This window comes from Pituophis catenifer, unplaced genomic scaffold (genome assembly GCF_029215685.1).
Source record: "Pituophis catenifer annectens isolate HBS135680 unplaced genomic scaffold, rPitCat1.0.hap2 SCAF_1, whole genome shotgun sequence".
Taxonomy (NCBI): Eukaryota; Metazoa; Chordata; class Lepidosauria; order Squamata; family Colubridae; genus Pituophis; species Pituophis catenifer.
The window spans coordinates 244,138,218-244,159,484 of NW_027256881.1; the positions used below are offsets into that span (position 1 = coordinate 244,138,218).

At 40.5% G+C, this 21,267-nt stretch overlaps 1 protein-coding gene across 1 annotated transcript in view; it reads left to right on the forward strand.

Annotated features, from left to right (window-relative positions):
* The first annotated feature begins 12,432 nt into the window (after positions 1 to 12,432).
* CD151 (CD151 molecule (Raph blood group)) overlaps positions 12,433 to 21,267 on the forward strand; it is a 44,132-nt gene continuing 35,297 nt past the window's right edge. Inside the window, exon 1 of the mRNA XM_070932791.1 lies at positions 12,433 to 12,582. The gene's annotated coding sequence lies outside the window, so the exon portion shown is untranslated. The remainder of the gene's footprint in view (positions 12,583 to 21,267) is intronic.

Consider the following 21,267-nt stretch of genomic DNA (forward strand, 5'->3'; position numbering starts at 1 on the left):
TTATGGCCACTCTGAAAATGGCATCCGCTTCTGGGACAAAGTTACATGGCCTAGAGATGGGGCAGTGTGCTCTGCTTCCCTAACACACTCTCCAGAGTTCTGGAGAACTTCTAAAGGTAAGGGTGCAATCAGTTACTGAGGTGGGGAGGAGTGTGTGGGAACCAGTGTGGTCAGTAACAGATCCAAGGTCTTCAGGGATCAAGTGGGAGGGAAGCAGGTCCAAAGCCTCTGAGGATCCTGAGGCGTGGGATGGGGGGAGATAGGAAAGGTGGGACACTGAAATGTACTTGCAGTCAGTCATAAGGGGGAATGACCTTAACTTTGAAACCAGGTCATAATTAGCTCAGTTATAACTTTGAACTACTAAAACATTTTTTTAATTACACAGTATTAGAATATTTTATTTGAGCCATTACACTTTTATTGAGGCTCAGACACCATGTCTCCTTTTATTTTACTTTAAGATGTATAAGGCTTCTCACACTTCATTGTTCAGAAACCTTTAAAGGAGTTTACCCAGTGGATTGAGATAAGGTATACATTCTAAGGAAAGATAAGGTATACATTCCAAGGATAGTTTCTCCTTGGATAAGAAAAAACCTTAGAAGCCCTGGCAAGGAAAGAAGTTCCTTATATGGAATGAGGTGCAGAGGGAAATGAATGACTGCATAGGGGATTTGTATTCTATAGGAGGGATCGATTTTAATGCATATAACCTGTGCTGGATGGAGGGAGCCTTTGCAGCAGCCCACATAAAGGCTTGCTATCATTGTCTTTAGGTGAAAAATAAAGAACTTAATTTCATGCAGCTGCCTGGTGTTTTTTTATCAACCTGACTCAGAATGAACTGGGTAAGGAATAAAATATTCCAGCAGAATGGTTGCAAGTCGAGGATAACCTGTAATGAACGGTAATAAAAATTCATTTTCCAACCAATGTGTGCATTTATGACCAAATTTCATGCTCTTGACTACAGTGCACAAGAGTAAGGATGGCAGAGCTGTACCACAAAACACTTTCTCAAATGAGACAGTGGCAATCTGGGATATTCATAGCATCTCTCTCTGCCTTCCTCTCTCAGTCACATGTTCACTCAGTGGCCATAACAACCCGATTGTTGGAATGGAACTTGGTCATTAAACAAGGAGGTGTAGTATAACTGAATCTATACAGTATTCAAATAATCTTTACTTGTTTGCACTTTTTAAAGCCTAGCCTTCTATCGGGAGGCATCAGCTGTAGAAACTGAAGTGAAACAGATCACATTGTTATTTTTTTTCCAAATTATGGGGAAAATGTGCTGCATTCTGTAAGCCACAATCATTGTATTGCACCTGCTCATGACACCAATAATTTGCAAGAGTTGAACCTGTACTGCACACAAGAGGGCAGCATCAGAGGCATGTTTTTCTCAAGTAAAGCAGGGTACTTCTGGCGAGCTGCTTCCAAGAATACCAAGCAGGAAGCGTGACAAGAAATATGTCTGCTGAACTTTTAGCCTGCAAAAGTATAGTAATGGAGAACTTTTTATTGACAGATGCTACTTTTACCTTTTAAAAAAATAAAAATAAAAATCAAGGCTGGAATGTATCTTGGAATGTTACATTTCCACCCCAATATTGAGACTATGTTGGGATAGAAATAAATGACTCAATGAATAAATAATTATTTATTAGAGCAAGCAATAATAACAGGTAACTGTTCCAAACTTCCCCAAATTGCTCTAACAGAAGATTTTTTTCTAGATTTTTTGATGAGCACATTTAAATCTCAGATTAGCTTTCCCCAACCTGGTATTTTTTGTATGCCTAAGGTATAATTTTCATAACTCCCATAAAGGATGACTGAAGGGAATTTGCATTTTCAAGATTGAGAAGGGCTTCAAAAAGCACCAATTGGGCATTTTCTGGAAGCAAACATCTGAGGAAGACAAATGACCGGTTCTTCCTGCAATTCTAGCTAAAAAGACATGCCTGCTGCAGCCTAAAATGGTCAATAACAACTGGGAACACTTGCCTCTATCTCACTGGAAACCATACCATCAGTGAAGCATCACGTCCATGGCAAAAACTATCTAAATTAGTGGGAAAAAGACTTGAAACAATTAAAGGTGTATGTCCTTCAGCTCTGGCTGGGATTGAGAGAAAGGCAATACAGGTAGTCCTTAATTTATGACCATAATTGAACCCTAAATTTGTTTTGCTAAGCAAAACAGTTGTTAAGTGAGTTTTACCCCATTTTACCATAGTTGTTAAGTGAATCACTGCAGTTGTTAAGTTGGTAACATGGTTGTTACTATTGACTTTGCTTATCGGAACATCACAAAAGGGGATCGCATGACCCCAGTAGTACACTGCAACTCATAAATACAAAGCAATTGCCAAGTGTCTTAATTTTGATCATGTGACCAATGGACATAAGTGGAAAATGGTAATAAGTCACTTTTTGCAATGGTATCTTCGAATGGTCACTAAATGAACTGTTGTAAGTTGAGGACTACCAGTATCATCAGGACATTTCATATCTATATATTTAAAATATAGTTACTGGGAAATGTTTGTGCCCAATCAGGAGCAATAAGGAAGTGTCATGGATTGAAATGGGATTTGCCTCTTTTTGGCTTGGTAGTGTGTTTGTTTGCAGCATGTTAAAGCTGCCATTGTTCAACAGTTCTGAAACTTTTGGCATTCACTTTGTACTGATGATAATAATGCTCAAGTAGATAAAAATCACATTTAAAATACAGTAATGATATGGGATGAATGTTTATTATCTAGCTTTCAATCATGCTGATTCATAAAGTAGGCAATAATATAAACCTATTAACACAAGGAGACCTTATATACACAATGCTGCAGTGTTTCTTCTAGGATAGAAAACATGCAAGAAGTAGATATATCCTGTTCGTTTTACTTTTCTTCCTGATATTTTTACTATCAACAAAAACACCACTAGATGGTGCCATTTTTACAGCACCCAACATGATATCAGCAGAAATAATTAATGGAAAGGAACTACTGTATGTATGGGCAAGATTGAAAGACTGCATCTGTTCAACAAAATCCATTGGCATTTATTGCTGTGCAAAATGGAAGTTAATTAGATGAACAAAAGTGCCTCCTTTTTCCTATTTTCATATGACAGCTCTCATCTGAAGCACAAACATTATTTTATTTATTTGTCAAGAACATGTTAGGTAATAAATATGAGTAAAAGCATGAATTGAATACATAAAATAAATACAAATAGAGGAAACATTAGGACAGGGATGGTAGGCATGCTGGTGCTTTTATGCACGCCCCTTACAGACCTCTTAGGAATGGGGTGAAGTCAACAGTAGACAGTCTTTCAGATCTCTCTGTCTCCCTCCCTCCCTCCAATTTGTTTAATTTTGTGAGCAGAATTTGAATAGGTTATAAAGTTGGCCAGACTGGTGCCATACAAAGATGTTGTATTTCAGTTTCATAATGCTTAGCCACGCTTGATTTCAACACTGTTGTAAGAAATAACTTAAAATGGCATATGAAACTTTTCATGCAACATCTTTACAAATACAGCCAGACCTGTAGAATGCCCAAAGAACTGAAGAGAGATGCATGCATGGTCATTGGAACAGATGACGGAAAATGTTCCTAAGTGGCTGAGATAATTTCCCTAGAATTCTGCTTCTGATTCAGGTGTTTTTCCTGGTGAGACCGGTCTATTAGGGCATCCTGGTCTACCCAAATATGGGCCGGAGCATACAGCTTCCGCTTCTGATTCAGGGTTCTCTTACTGCAGGGGTGTCAAACTTGATCTCAAGGGTGCAAGGCTGGACTGGGTGAGGACCAGAAAGCTTTTTACATAACTATTTTGGACTTCATTCGCTGCCACCAGAACTGCCGCCTGGCAAAGTGTTGCGCTGGCTTTGTCTCAAGGGTCCAAGATCAGACTGGGTGAGGACCAAAGCAAACACACAGGAAAGCGAGATGCTCAGTAAGCCTGACTGGAGGCCTGTGCATGGAAGCAGGGGGGCGATCAGCTGGTGAGCAGCTGTTTGGCGCTGCCACCAGAAGTCCCGTTGCTGCCACTGCCTCCTTGTTCGTCGCGCCGGTCGCCTGCCCCGCTGCCAGCTGCTCGGTGCCACTCTCGGAGGGCCAGCCAAGGGAGCAATCTGCTGCTGAGCGGCTAGTCAGCGCTGCCCTTGAGTGTCCCACTGCCGCAGCCTCACCCGTTACTTTGGTTGCCATCTCCACTGTGTGCTGCTCTGTGCCTTTCCCACCCACCCCAGGTACTGTATGGTGAGCCCCGAATCGGGGCTCAACACTCAATTTCATTGTGGGCTGCAAAAGGGTGGTGTTTGACCTCAGGGGGCCCAAAGTGTGTGGCCAGGGGGTGTGGCCAGCTTGACGTCACTCGTTTTGGGGGCATCTGTGGTGGCCAAGTGCTAAGGCAGGCTCCCAAGCTCCATTTTCGATTGTGACGGCCTCCTGCAGCCCTCTGCCAGTGAAAATGGAGCTCAGGGGGGCTGAGCGTGCTTTGTTTTCGCTGGCAGAAGCACCATGGGCAGGTTCTTTATTGTTTCCAGGGCAGCTCTAATCTTAGATCCAGATCTAAGTACCCTGTGGGCCAGATTTGGCCCACGGGCCTTGAGTTTGACACCCCAGTCTTACTGAGACCTTGCTCTCCTCTTGAGCAAACCGGTTTTTTTCTTGTAACATCACAATCATTTTGCTGCTGGAATGAATTTAAGATGGTGGTTGTCACTTTTAAAGCTCTACTTGTCTATTATTGTATTGTAAGAAAATTATAAACTTCTCCGAGCCTTCTGATTGGAATAGCACAAAGGAAGTATAAATAAATGAATAACAAGTTGGTGTGGCTTCCTATTCAGTTTACAAAAGCCATCTGAATTTGAAACCAGTCTGTATTTCAACAGCCATAGTGATGTTCTTCACCAAAGCCTAGTGTAGCATATGGGTATTATGCTTTTAAGAAGAGTCATTATCATACAGTTGTGATAGCTGTCCTGATACATCTAATTAATGTTACATATATTGACTGTATCCCTTTCTGTGGGACGCTTCCTGTGGTTTTATGTGTACTACTTGTTGTGTGTGCTTGGCTACATTTCTTAGAATAACTTGGCTGTGAAACTTGGATCTCAGACAAAGTCAGGAGATGGTGTACCGTAGATAAGCACATTTTTTTACACTGAGAAAAGCAGCCCTGCATTGAAGAGTTGCTCATGTATCATACACATAATGCACCCACCCTCCAAAAACTTGTTGACGCTTTCAGTTTCCCAGGGTATGCTAAGTCAAGTCATCATCTCATTGCCTGAAGGCCAATCAAGTCATGAAACTTACTGAGTAAGTAAGAGTCCCATTGCTCTTTCATAGCCCAGCTGAAAGTAGCATCACAGATTATGTGTGAACGTAGAATATGGTTGCCAAAAAAGCCTAACACCATTTTAAGTCATATCATGAAAGCAAAGTGTCCAAATGCTGTATTCTGTTTCTATTTCAAATATTGTATTCAGATCTAAAAAGGATTAGGACAGTTTAAACAAAGATGGTCTTAGATTGAAAATTGCTCAAGAGGAAAATAGGCATCTTTATGTTTGAGAAAACTGAGAAAGGCTCTGATAACACTCTTCAAATACCAAATGCCTGAAGGAATGTTACATAAAAGACAGATCTGTTCTGTCATTCCTTGCTGCAGGATACAAAATAATGGACACAGGTTATAAGAAAGCAATGTCAGACTTCAGGCCAGGCACGGCTACCTAATTCTTCCAGAAACACATTCCCATATTCAGGAAGAAGATAACAGCAGATGATTCAGGGCGTCAGGACTGAAATTGCAGTATATTTGTATGGTATAGTATGGTATAGTATGATATGGTATGGCATGGCATGGCATGATATTATTATATGGAAGAGGCCTTTATCCTGCAGTGGAGCGGATATACAATGCCTAGAATGAGACATTACACAACACTACAGGTTGTCCTCCACTTACAAATGTAATTGGGCCCAAAATTGTTGTTAAGTAAGACAGTTAAGTGAGTTTTACCCCATTTTATGACCTTTCTTTCCACAGCTGTTAAGTGAATCACTGTAGTTGTTAAGTTAGTAACACAGTTGTAAAATGATTCTGGTTTCCACATTGATTTTGCTTGTCAAGAAGGTTGCAAAAGGTGATCACATGACCTCGGACACTGCAGTCATCATAAATATTGTCAAATTGCCAAGTGTCTGAATTTTGATTACATGACCATGGGGATGCTGCAAGTGTGAAAAACGGTCATAAGTAATTTTTTTCAGCACCACTGAAACTTTGAACAGTCACTAAATGAACTGTTATAAGTTGAAGACTACCACTATACCAGTGGCGGGTTGCCCCCCGTTCGCACCGGTTCTATAGAACTGGTAGAACTGGCAGTAAAACCAGTGGGAGGCTCCGCCTACCGACCCCGACGTCATCAAAATGCTTCTGCACATGCGCAGAAACTTTTGCGCATGCACGCACGGCCCCATTGCGAACCAGTAGTAAAGATAGGTAGAACCCACCTCTGCACTATACTATACTACAGTATACTACACTACATCCTGTCTTTATTATTTTTACAAATAACTCAAAGCAGCAAACATATCCAATGTATTTCTTCCACCTATTTTCCCTACAACTGGTTTTCATGGCTAAGGCGGGAAACTCAAAAGTTTCCAGGTTTCTAACCCTGGTGCATAAACTACTAGACCAAACTGGTTGTATGCAGAAGATTCCGAACACAGAAATCAAGCCGGCTCTCTATCTGTCAATACTAGGTTTTAAATCTTAACCATTTTCTTCCCACCATTTCAAATCAGTTGGCTTTTGGGCTATTCTTTTCAAAGACTGGAATTCCCTCTTCTTCATGCTTATATAATGGTTTTGCCTGACCTGATCAATGCTGATTCCCACCTCTCCAACTTTAGCTCTTATAAGTAGCTTCACTTCATTGGGAGAAATATTTCTAATTGTAAGGGCAGCTTGAAAAAGCAGCATTTGCCTAGAGAAGTGATGCTTCCTTTCCTGCTATATATACTGTAATGAAGTTGGGGCTTGACCATAATCTCATCGGGTTGCTTTTAATCAGAAATCTGGGACTAATAAGGATGTTAGAAGTTATGGCTCTAATATGCATACCTCTATAATTTTGCACCTCTGTTTTTTTATGAGGCTAAAATGAAAGACAGAGAGTAGTGTATTTGTGTATGTGTGAGCATATGCATGTGTGTGCATCTGTGTGTGCCTGCACACATGCCAAGATTCTTGGAAAATAGGCAAAACCATAAATTAGTGCTAACAGCTAATTTATAGTTTTCCTTGCTTACTTTATATTTTTACCAGGCAACCCCCTTTTTTAAAATTTCATCAAATGCAGTGTAACTCATTTCTCTCGCTTAAACTCTAAAGTAATATTTTGAGCTATTCAGTATCTTAATTATTTTTACATGTTTGTGGTTCCTTGGTGTACAGTATTAGTCTTTGTTTTCCACTACACAGTATTTCGCTGCTGCATTTTCTTTGTGATTGTATTTTTGGGAATTACTCCTTGCATTGATTTTTTTATTCTTGTTTTATTATGTATATTGTCCTGAGAGCCTAGGCTAGAGGATAAAATGTATACAAATAAATTCTCCAGATGACTCTTGGGCAACCGAAGAGCTAGCCATACATAACTTTCATAGTTGATGCCTGCTGGTTTATGTTGATCATGTGATATAAAAAAAAGTATTTCTAGATACAAGCACTTCAAACAGCAGTACAGATAAGTTTCCTTCCAAATGGTTAGTCTATAATTTTTAGCTGTGCTATCTGTTTCTTTTTGCTAGGGGCAAAATCAACACTTTTGATTTTACCAGCTGACACTGAATCCCCGCACCAACCTCTTCAAATGCTGTTGTTCCTTTGGCAAAGGGAAAGCATTCCTATTTTAGGCATTTGAGAGATGATGGGAGGAAGTTTACTCTTTCGATATGTCATGTGCAGAGAATTTCTCTGTTGGTCAACAATGACTCAGCTTTTTGGTGTTTCCGATTTCGTCTTTCATTTCATCTCTAGTGGTGAGCAAAAGCTTTCCTCGTCAGCTGAATGAGTTTGGACATATTCTCCTCAAAACGCTCTGCCAGAAATTTAGGAGCAGAGCTCCAAGTGGAAATAGGATGATGAGTTTTAGCCTTCCCAATTTTCTTGTTTATTCCTGGCCATAAAAGGAAATGTGAAATGCAGGCACATTGCCTCACCTAGGTCTAATCTCTTACATATTTAAATATCATACATTAGAATTCATTGACACAAAATAGCCATTAACACTGTTTTCCCTCCATCTATTGGCTTTGTACAAGGCTTATATTTTCCTGCAGGTACTGTCATCCTTCTGATGACTTTTCATACCACTTCTACATTGAGGACATCTAGTTGTTCTTTACAGGGATCCTTTATTCCATGTCTTCAGTGGCAAGCCTGGTATTTTTTTTCCCTCTCACTAACTCTGCCATAAAATTTCTTATCTTTTAGGTCTCATTTTGTCACCCTATTGCCATCTACACTCTTGAGTGAGTATACAGTCTTGCTTTCCCCTTTGAGCATTTCTTTATCCTTCACTGCTATATTCAAATCACTATATATCAGTGCTTCTCAACCTGCGGTCCGCTGATTTCTGGAGGGAGGCATGATGTTGTCACAGGGGGTCTGCGAAGACTTGAAGAAAATTTATGATTTAAATCTTGAGTTAAGCCCTGGTGATCCGTGGCCATGGTCCGTGGCCACAAAGGTAATTAAAGTAATAAAGAAAAGGTTGAGAACTACTGCACTATATTGTTTATCTTCTACCAAAGATGGCTTTTCTTCTCTGGCTCTTCTGTGAAACTTTTTTCCATTGTTCCATGAACAATGTGTCTCAGCTACTAGAGTTCTTCCACTGTCCTATCTACACCTCAGGGGTGAAATCCAGCAGGTTCTGACAGGTTCTGGAGAACCGATAGCGGAAATTTTGAGTAGTCCAGAGAACCAGCAAATACCACCTCTGGCTGGCCCCCGAGTGGGATGGGAATGGAGATTTCGCAATAGCCTTCCCCCTAGAGTGGGGTGGGAATGGAGATTTTGCAGTATACTTCCCTGCCATGCTCACCAAGTCACCCCATGCCCACCAAGCCACGCCCACAGAACCAGTAGTAAAAAAAATTGGATTTCATCACTGCTACACCTGTGTTTTTCCATCCAACATTCCTTCATCCTTCCAGAATGATTTACTTCTCTAGCTAGGTGTGATGAAGATGTTTTGCTAACTAAGTAGCAAATCCTCTCTCCTGTCTGCACATATATTAATGTATCCAAAGCAGAGCAGCATTAGGGTATATGAGGCACAAAATCCCTCATGTAACAAATGCAAGAATGTTACACTTAAAATAACCTTGCAATATTCTCAATAGGTGGCTGCAGATAAGAGTGCTTTCATACATACTTTTCTTGGCGTGTTTGGTTGTACATGATTCTACCTCCCTGTGTGCTTAGAAAGTGTATTCAAAACACTTGTTACTTTTGATAAAACATCACAGTATCATTCATATTTGTACTGGTTATAATACAAGCGAAACTGTGTTTTTGCATTTAATGTGCACCCTTTTAAACATCCAAATACTATTAATTTGAGAATCAGGTGTGTTAATTGATAAAGCAATGAAGGAGCAGCAAAATTGGAGGAAGAAGAGTTAAATTCCAGTTTTGCTGCAAATGATCAAACATCTTTCTCCATCAGTTGATGCTATACTGTATTCTCCCCCCCCCCCCCCAAAAAAAAGGAAGCTCTGTACCATACCTTCAAGCAAGAATGTATTTCTACCTATTTGTGCCCTCAGGCTTTGTTTACTTAAGAATGCACAGAAAAAAAAAATCCCTTTGAAGAGTCTTCATTAGGAAAATGATGACTCACTTCCTTTTCTAAAGAGAGAGGCTTCTAGCAAGGAAAGAAGTATCCCCAACCAAAGTCTACCAGTATCATCTCTGTTTTTGCTGGATACTATTAATGAAGAGGAGACACTGCAATGAGGTGGGTGAGTCAACATGACAGCACCTGGCTTTGAATATACCATCAGCAATTTAATCTCTCAGCAGAAACCAAAAGAATAAAGAATAAAGTAGATCAGAAGCAGTTGTGTGTGTTGCCGTTTTTTAAAAACAGAAAGTAAAATCTAATAGTTTATACTTAGAGGTGAATTTTTCTTCACCATGAGTTACATGAATAACAAGAAATAATGTAGTCCTGCCATTTTTGTATTTATGATTTACTAACTTGTAGGAATCCATTTAATAAAATTTGGTGGTTTGGGAGTGTACAGATAAAAAAATCCACACCATGGAGACTGGACAGTATTCAAATGATGGCATTATAGGAACTTTTGCCAGCAATACCTCTCTCTAGTCTGTCTGTAGAACAGAAAGCCATAAATTCGGTGTTGAAAATTACAGCAACTTTCTAATAACAATGGAAAAATCTGCCAATTCCCCAGGATGTTTTGGTCTAATCCTAGCTTTAAATTGGGGGGGGGGGGAGGCAAGATATAGATGTAACAAATAAAAAAAACCTCTTTTTAAGTCCAACTGTTGTGAAGTAGGAATCTTAGAAAAGTTTCTCACTTTTCACATGGTTATAGCAATTTAGACAGGAAAATTAACTAAGATTGTGTCATTGTGGATAATTACATATTTTCAATCATTAATGAGACTGTAATAGTTTCTGGGAAGACAAACCACTACACTATCTCTGCAGTCATTACTCTCTGGAAGTCCCTAATTTGCCCTATTCCCAAAACTGCATTTTGGAGTTGGTTTTTCTTCTTCTTCTTGTAATAGTTCTTTGCAGTGCAGTGCATTGACATATTCAGAATTGTTTTTTTTTTTTAATTTAAAATTTGGTGAGTCTGCAAAGATGTTTTACCTTTAAGATTGCAAGCAGGAACTATGAATTATTTTTAGAAAAGCAGTTCCATTCTCTAACTGGACAGCCACTTGTCTGAAATGGTATAGGCCTTTTTACCATTGCGTGCCAAGAGCGGGGAGAGTGCGGGGGGTGGTCACGCGAGTGCATGCCCACACCCATAATTCAATGTGTCCCGCCCGTGCACGTGACCCCCCTATGCTCCCCTCCTCTTTTGGCACATGATGGCACGGTGGGCCCAGTAGGCCCGTATTTCGTCCTCCCCAGGCTCCATAACCTTTCTAGGAGCCTGGGGAGGATGAAAACAGCCTTCCCCACCCCCCAGAGGCCTTCTGGAGGCCGGAAACAGCCTGTTTTCCAACTTCCAGTGGGCCTGGAAGGCCTGAAAATCAGTTGGCCGGCACACACATGTGCGCCGGAGCTAAGCTAGGGCAACATTTGCGTGCCCACCGACATGGCTCCGCGTGCCACCTGTGCCATAGGTTCACCATCACGGGTATAGGGTCTCCTGCTTGAGCAGGGAGTTGGACTAGATAGAAGACCTCCAAGGTCCCTTCCAGCTCTATTCTATTCCTTTATGATAGATTATAGGTTATATTTGTATAACACATTAAGCCACAAATGAGTCAATCATTCTTTAGCCTAGTCGTCAGTTGGTGGTACCAACCTCAATAAACTTTCAGTTGACAAAGAGTAGCCATGTTATAAAACCCAAACTATTCCTAACTGCAATACAGACAGGTCAGTTTTGTTACTCCCAGGGGTGAAATCCAGCAGGTTCTGACAGGTTGTAGAGAATTGGTAGTGAAAATTTTGAGTAGTTTGGAAAACTGGCAACTACCACCTCTGGCTGGTCCCAGAGTGGGGTGGGAATGGAGATTTTGCAATATCCTTCCCCTGCCACGCCCACCAAGCCAAGCCCACAGAACTGGTAGTAAAATAATTTGGATTTCCTCACTGGTTACTCCCACTAAGCAGCTACATCTACCTGATCCTGATTAATCTTGAAAAGTTAAATGAGAAGAGGCCTGGCTTGTTCTTGAATGGAAAATCTTTTTTTTTTTTGATGCTCTTCCTTGAAAAACAAAGTCCAGTTGCCTTCTGAAATAGGCCACTTGGGACCACTTTCATGTTGTGTTTGAGAAGGTCACAGGGATAAAAGTCACCGGGAGTCAAGCTCAGCTTGCTTTCCACAGCCTTTTTACTCCACTTACCGGTACTTGCACTCAACGCCAGGAAAGGGGTCGCTCAGCTCAGGGAGCCACCCGGTGACATCATCCACCTCCGCCCCCCCACTCCAGACAGCGTGTCTCGCGTGCCCTCCGCTTAACAGGCACCGACTTCCCTTCCCGGGATCCGAATTCCACTTCCAGCCGCGGCGGCGCTTCGACGTCCTCCCTGCGTCTCCCCCCCCCCAAGGCAGCGGCAGTGGTCCCGTCCTTCCGCTAGGCGTCTCGGAAAGACCAGAGTTTATTCAGATGATTAAAAGCACCGAAGCAGCTGCCGGAGCCGCGAGACGACTGGGAGGAGTCGCTGCCTCGGCGTAGCGTTTTGGGAAAAGCGACCCGAGCCTCTCCCGCCGCCAGCAGCGTCAGGACCACCCGGCTCGCCAGGCGAAGGTACTGGGGGCGAATTCCGGGGTGTTTCGGGGCTCCCGCCTGGCTGCGTCTAGCAGCGGGTGGGCGGACGCGGGAGGCTACCTGGCCGAGGGGCCCCAGAGGAAGGAAGGGCGCACTTGAGATCTTCAACGGGGAAGCGCAACTCCTTGTCCTTCCCATCTTTTGCCGGAGGGTCGTGCTCTTTGTCTCGCGTGTATGTGGAGGGGGGGGGGTGAAAAAAGAAGTGCTTGGTTTGTTGGAGGCCCACAAAGTTCCTGAAAGTGACGAGCGGGAGTGGAGGCTGCGTGAGTGTGTGTGTGAGTGAAAGGGCGCCGCGGGCGTTTCTTTCTCTTGGTACGTTTGTTTTTAATAATTCGGGATCGCGCCGGCTGTTGCGGCGAAGCGGGGAAGGGAAGCTCCGGGCTTTGGAAATCCCCCCTCCACTCCTTTGGAATTGGATCCCGCTGTGGAAATGAAGGGATAGGGGGTTGGGGGGGGGGAAGGAGAGATGAAAGTTCATTTTATTTAAGCCGCAGGCAGTTTTTTTTTTTTTTTAAATTTGATTTATATGCCGCCCTTCTCCGGAGACTCAGGGCGGCTTACAATGCTTTAAGCAATAGCCTTCATTCTTTTGTATATTTTATACAAAGTCATCTTATTGCCCCCATAAACTGGGTCCTCATTTCACCTACCTTAGAAAGGATGGAAGGCTGAGTCAACCTTGAGCCTTGGAGAGATTCGAACCAGCAGAAATTGTTTCGTTGGACATCCAACTTTTTGTTTCGGAAATCCGCGTGGGAGTGGGGGGGGGGTTGCGGAGCGGGGGAAGGGATCAAAGTTCTTCTCGTGGGTTTATTCTGTGAAAGTGGAACTAGGAGATAGCCGCGTGCTCGCCCAGGAACACTTGATTGCTTTGATTTTTTCCCCCCCCAAGGAAAGACAACCATAGGTCTGTTATGTGGATTGTTTCTGCAAATAATCATAATTTATTAGCTGTATAGTCCATCCTATTTCTTTTAGGCGACCTGCCTAGTGGCAGAAAGTAAAAAGCTCTGTGGGGAGGGACGGGTTGGGGTGGTGGTGAGACCAATGTTTCCTTGTGCTTTCCTGCTTTTAGAGTTGATAGGGGTGAGTGCGCCTATTTGTGTCTTAACATCCTGCCTTTGATGGGTTTACCCAATGTTAGTAATATATGTATTATATGTCTTTTACTTAGATGGAGTAACTATAGATCCATTTTTCCCAATCTGGTACACCCTCCTCCTCCCCCAGTTGGAACTGCAATTTCCAAAATTTCTGATCTGTCGTTCCTGAATTCTGAAAGTTACAATTCCAGTCACATCTATAAGATTCCAGTTTGGGGAAAGTGTGTTCACATGATGGATTCTGAGACTTTTTTTTTTTTAAATAATTGTTCCAGAAAGTTGCAACATTTGTTTTGGACCAGCATATGTAATAAGACGACACACACACATTCTGTAGCAAACTTTAAAATATATTAGGTAATGATTAATGTCCCAAATTGGTCATTTAAAAGATAGGGGACTTTTATGACTTTTATGTTCATTTTTAATATGTAAGTTTACTTTCTGAATTCTAACATGGTATTTTGGTTCTGTTTGCATAGTCTGGTTATCTGGGTTAACTGAGCCAAAAATTAGCTGTGTTTGTACCCGAGTCAAATATTTGCCAAATATATATTAATTGTAGTGTGCAATCTCAACCTTTGAAATATAGTATAAAATTGAAAGCGCTGAAATATGTAGTAAATCCCAGTGTCAGGATAACAGAGTGCATTAGGTATTTCTGCATTGCATTTTCATAAATTCATTTGCACTGATGTACTTGCAATGCAGAATCAATGTCAAAATTCCAGAGAAGTTTGCTTTCAATTTGTATTTACAACTTTCTGACTGCTTTCATGAGCATGTACAAGAAAACCTCACCAACTGCAATTGGGACTGACAATTCTGTCAATAAGTGGCACGGTTGTTAAGTGTGATATAAGTGATCACAACTTGCCCCTGGTTTCCCCATTGATTTTGCTTGTTGGAAACTTGCAATGGTGACCACATAACAGCGGGATGCTCTAAACCAGGATTCTCCAACCTTGGCAACTTTAAGACTTGTGGACTTCAACTCCCAGAGTTCTGGGAGTTGAAGTCCATAAGTCTTAAAGTTGCCAAGGTTGGAGACCCCTGCTCTAAACATCATAAAATATGTATGAGCTGCAAAGTGCCTGAATTGCAATCACATGACCTGATAAGACCACAAATTAATGGATCAGTTGTAAGTTTTTTTTTCACCACTGTCATAAGTTAATGGGGTGCTGAATGAGTGATTGATAAGGGAGGGCTACCTCTAAAGAAGTTTGAGGGAGTTGCACTTCCATTGTAACAGGAAAAAGGAGCTTGGGCATCTTTTCTGAAGTGAAATATATATATATATATTCATTTATGTCATCCTTGGGGTAAATGCCAAGATCCCACCCCCACCCCCCTTTGGGTATAATATAAAAATAGTAACATGGGATGAAACTTGCATTACTTTTTGTGGGAATGTGTTCTGATCTGCTACTCTATAAATGTTTCAGCATTCACCCATAGCAGCTCCAGCCAGTTTGCACAAGAAAAGAGCTTGTCTGGTGGGAGTTGTTCAGAAATTTAGAGAATGCTAGACTGCCTATCCTTAGGGATACCTTTCTGCTATGGATCTACTGTTATATTTTGTTTGTGTAATGATTAGATAGGAAGCCTTTGATCTTGCAATATACTGTGCTGACTAATGAAAAGAATACTGCCAACAAAATAGAATTTCTCAATTTTCTAATGAGTTGTAAATACTGCCTTGAAAAAAAGTTATGTGCCTTTGGCATCATATAATTTGTTTCCTTAGTAGCTGAAGGAGAGCAAACCAAGTTAATGACGTCCTCAGATGACCTTAACCCCTAGTGACTTTGTGGACACAAATGTAGATGTCTTGATAATAGAATGAGGTTGTTCTGCAATTCCCTTCTTTTGGGATGTTTTGCCTATAGCTTTGGGGTCTCCTGGTGGTCTCCCATCCAAGTGCTTTGTAGCTTAACCCTGCTTAGTGTTTTGAAATCAGCTAGAGTTGGCTAGGTGTGGAGGAGAGTAGCTGTGTGGGATGGCATGGTAAAAGAACAAAGAGAGAGTGGGTGGTCTAGCAACAGGAAAAGCTGCCAGTAAGGTTTTAAGAGAATGAGAAAGCAACTGTTGATCTCAAAAGGGCAGCCAGACCTGTAGGCAGTTCTGGGCAATGGTATCTAGGATCTTGGGAACAAACAAAGCTCAAAGGCTGAAGTGGAATTTGCTGGCATTGGCTATAAAGAGCTGGAACTAACTCTTAAAGGAACAAGGTTCATTTTTATTTTGCAAAGCAACCTTGTGTAGTCTAGTGTATTCTCTCTCACTGGTTATTCTGACAATTTTCATCCAGCACCAATGAAAGGGACCACTTTGGTGGAAACTGGCTGCAAACTGTAGAAAAATAACCGGAAAACAAATTAAAATTATGTGTCCCATTCTGGAATTTGTTTTTTTTTAAATAGTTTTGAGAATACATAGTAACTCAAAAGCATGTTAATAATTTTCTTTGGAAATAGAATGTAAGCTTAATGAAAGGGTTTAATCAAAATTGTCAATAAAACCTGTTTCATTTGTCTTTTAAAGGAGTAGATAAATTCTAATGTTGCTTTGAATAGTTTGGCTTTTCTCTGTAAGTTTGGAATAATAAATAGCCTAAATTTCTTATAATATCCTTGATTGAACATTCCATGGGCCTAGTAGAGTGTAATCTAAGACTACCAGAATTCCAGGTGAATTGTTGGTTTTGCCGTCGTAAGGTCATCTGCATTGTTGCAGCCAGATCTGGAATAGGATTTCAGTCTTGAAAAATTACATCTCCTTTTAAAGGTATTTTTACTTCCAAATAAATATCAATAGGACTGTATTACTCTAGGCTTGACTTCTACTTTCTCCATCATCAAAAGTGGCTTATCAAGACTAAAGATTAATAAAAGGGAGAAATACCTTTAACTGAATCACAGCTGACCTCAAATGGCAAATTGGAGTACAAATTTAAAAGAGTTAAGACCCTTTGCAAATCTGCTTATTTTTGGAGATTCAGCCTGTTGTTGAGCAGTAGAAGGTAGATGGGTGAAGACTGGGATTAAGAACTGATTAGTACAGATATCAAATAGGCAACTACAATAAGTGCAGTAACATTAATAGGGATATTAGTTGAAGGGTTTTTGTAAACTGAACAAAGGTATCAATATCTAGTTACTAGCAGCTAATTCTGAGGGCCAAACTACATAGTATTTAACATATAAATTGCTCCAGAATGTTTTCAGTTTGAATGTATTCTGTATAGATGCACACTGGCCCAATCTGGATTAAGACCACTAACATCAAGGAGGTAAACCATTTAACTTTGTCCCACACATATTTATTGCCTTAGTTGGAAAATATGTACGGATATCTTTTGCTGATATAAGATCTTTGTTTTTTTTATCATTGAGATCACTGAAGTTTAAAGCAAATCCTGTGGCCATGCATGCTGATTTTTTTTAAAAATGAGCTTCTTGCATGATGCTTACATCCCACATTAAACTATCTATGGTTCAAGTAGAATAAATTGAAATTGGAAGGATTCTTGCATTATGCCGATACCCAAAGGTATCCCATACTGTAACTTTAGACTATTTGAATCTGTGCAAACAAGACTTACTGTTCTATATTTGGCATCACTAATTGTGCTTCTAAAAATAATAATTTAATTCAAACAATTTAAAAATTTAAAAATAAGCAACACAACAACAACCCCTCCCCCAAAAAATAAAAGAAGAAAGATGGTAAAGCAAACAAACCTGGATGGGAACAAAGCAAAAGAAGAAAAGGACCTCCTTGGTTTAAGAGTCACATCTTTAGGGCCCTTCAAAATATTTGCAGGATGGGAGCTGTTCAAACCTCCGGAAGAATCTCACTCCAGAGAGCAGGTGCTGCTACAGAAAAGGCACAATTTCTGGGTCCTGATAGATATCATTTTAATTGAAGGAAGCTGGAACACACCAACTCTGCCAGACCAGACTAGCTGAGAATATAATATTGGAGACAAGTAATCCCTCAAATTACAGAACAAAATGGTTACAGTATAATCTAAGCCAATTATCCAGTTTCTGCAAGCTGCCAAACATATTTTAATGAGAGGGGTCTGGCTTCTTACTTTCCTACATAGATGAACTTCTCTCTCTGCTACTAGAAGGCAAGTGACATAAATGTTCCTAAGCACATTGTTTGTGTAGTGTAATAGAGGTTGAATTGATCTTTTTTTAGTGTAGACCTTATTTTCCAGGGGCCACCCCAGCCATTAAGGCGATTTCTGTGTTGATTTCCTTCCTGCTCAATGAGGTCTTTAAGAAACCTACAATGTTGAATTTTGCTACTTAGCATCAAGATGGTGGAAGGACACTCCCTGTGAAATGCAAGCCTAACTAATATAGATATACAGCCTTTTCATGGGTTTTTTTTTCCTTCCTATATTTGTGTGCTGGCTAATGGCTATAAAAATTGAAATTCAATATGTTGAAATGTGTGGGTTAGCAAGATTAGGTGTGTCCTTAAAAGAAATACAGCCAAAACCACCCCTCCCATCTGCAGATTTGGAGGAGAGTCAATTTTTCCTCATGGAGTAAGCTGAACCCCTTGGAAGCATTTTCTCATACCATTTCCTATGCTGCATTGTTTGAGGTGCCAGAGCAGGAGTGACCGGACATAAAGGCCTGTATCTCATTTCATCTGTAATCTAGATAACAATCACAGCCTTTATTTTTGGATTGTTAGTTTTGAAAGACAAAGGTCCCCAAAAAAACCCTCCCATCCATGATCTTTTTTTTTTTTAATGATGTGCAGAGATGTATTGGAGGAAAGAAGGTGTGGCTGGACGGTATTTCCTTTGGCATCTGTCGTCTTGTAGTATGTTCTGTATCATTGCCTAGTTAAGGTCAGTTTTGCTCAGTGAAATACGCCTGGGTGGAAAAGTTGTTTTTCCATTCTTGGCTCCCAGATGTCTCCTGTGGCAAACTAACATGGTTTACTTCTGGCCCTAAAGAAAATATGCTGCTGTTTGAGGATTTAATAGTGCTCCCACAAAGAAAGTGGGAGATTCTAATGAAAACAAAGGCATTGCTGAGAATTGCTGCTGGTGTGGGCACAAAAGAATTTATTCTGCCTATTTGTATCTGAAGTCTCCTGAAAGCAGCCCACAGTAGCAGGTTTTGTTCAAGATTGGATGGTGTAAAAACAAACCTACAGTCTGCATCAGAGATGACCAGCTTTGGCAAGGGAGTTTAAGGACTTCACATGGCCTTTGAATGCCATGCTGCTGTTTCAAAAGGAGAGGCATCCCTTTACTCCTTGTTTCTGTTTATATCACACCAACACTCATTGGAGGTCAGTTCATAGAATGGCTGGTTACACATCATGGGAAGTGGTCAGCCATGGTTTGTGAATGGTAGTGCAGGCATTTGCATAAGTCACAGCCAAGTAACATTTGAGTGCATTTTCTTTTTAAAAAGTCTACACCCTTGCCTGTAGTTACATCTTTGCCTGCATGCTGCTTGAATTTTGACTACTCTGAATGAAGTGTAGTTCATTGTACTTGTCCTGGTCTTTCTCCTATTTCCTCCAGCTCTTTTTGAGTTTTGAATGCATCTGTATTTCTTTCTGTAGTTTGTGTCTCTAGTTTGTATTCAGGTCTGTATTCTCTACTGGGCACAGTGCCCTGAGACTGTGAGATCATTTTATCTCCAAAATGTATATTCCATGGATTTATAATTATAATATCACCATCAAAGCTGATACCACCCAGAGCAGAGAACAACTCAAAGAAGTAGTGCAAGATTGAAAGATGTGAAGAGAGACCTGGCCCATGGAATCACCAAGAGTCAGTCATGAGTGAATGGATAAAATCATCATCAGTTATAACATGGGACATACATCTTGTATACCATTTTTTTGTTGGTAGGATGAACTTAGAGTCTGTCTCCAGGGTCTGCAATGATTTTTTTTTAAATCCTGCTCTGGTTCACTGGGCACTGCTGATGAAGCATTCTTCTCAACAAGTTTTATTGAATTTCTATGAAGAAATGTTCTCAGACACAAAATAAAAAAATTTCTATTTCCTCACTTCAATCTAAGTGTTGCAGATAGTTTTAATGAAAGGACTTCAATCAGTTAACTCCCTGAAATTTCTCTGTGATTGCATTAAGACATGATTCACAGACATTTTTACATTTATCATTTTATCTCCTGGAAAATATGTTAATGGCCTGAGGAAAAAAAAGCACCTTCCATCTACTTGTTAACCATAGGGTTCTTTAAAAGATGCATAAACATTAGAAACTCTGTAATTTTATTCAGTGGTAGGATTCAAGTAATTTAACAACCGGTTTTCTGCCCTAATGATATCTTCCAACAACCAGTTCACCAAACTGCTCACAAAGTTAACAACCGGTTCTCCCAAAGTGGTGCGAACTGGCTGAATCCCACCACTGATTTTATTGGAATATTTGGAAGCAATGGCAGCTAAAAGAGGCGGATTTATTTTTAATGGTGCATTGAAGTGCAGTTTTTCTTCAAATTCCAGCAGGGGGTAGCTTGGAAGATATACTGTGAAGCTGCTCAATTTAGTTGATTAGTACCTGACTTTCATTTTGAGAAAGAGGTTTAGCATTTAAATTAGTTTGAGCAATATTCTTGCAAAGTACTGTTGAACACAAAATAAAAGCAAGGGAAACTCATATCCTTGTAAGGGAGAAAACCCCAGACCACTTTGCAAAGGTTATTCTGTGTTTAGTCTATATGATGAAATGATGAATAGCATTCAGTTAACTTTTCCTGCCATTGGAATGGCCTCTACAAAAATGAGGGATTGTGTGTGTGTCAATTTCTCCTGTGCAGTTCTTCTCATGTCATATATGGGAATTTGCAGGAATAGAAACAAGTCCCATCATGCAAGCAGAAATCCAGGCCTCAGATTTTGGATTTTATCCAAAGTAGGAAGCTGCACAACATGGAAAAATGCGGACTTGGATTGAATTAAGATTAAGAAACAAATTGTGGGGATGGGGGGAGGGGTTTGGACACACAATTGCAGATGAGTTTATCTTTATAAGACAGAATTTTGAGGAAAATTATTTAGGCAATCCTTCCTAACAAGGGATAATTGTCAAAGATAATAGAACATACAAATAGAATTTAGATAGAGGCTGCCTGGAAAAGATGGAAAAGAGATTTAGCCAGGAAAGTTAGAGGGAAACCTGGATTTCTTGTTTCCTCAGTGTAAGATACATCCTTCATTTACCCCTTATTGTTATTTATTTATTACATTTATATAACCACCCATCGCACGAGAACTGACATGAGAGCAGTGTGCAGTAGTCAGTTAAAAAAAATGCATATACAGTAGAACCTCTGATCACGACCATAATTTGTTCCATAACTTTGGTTGCAACTTGATTTGGTCATGACCTGAACCTAATTTTGGAAATTTGGCGCGTACAAAAAATATGGCACGGAAGAGGAAATCTGCTGCGAAAAAAAAAAAATCTGAATTTTTTGGGTTGGAATCCAATTTGCTTGGGATCAGAAGGCGTTCGTGACCAGAGGTTCTACTGTATGTAAA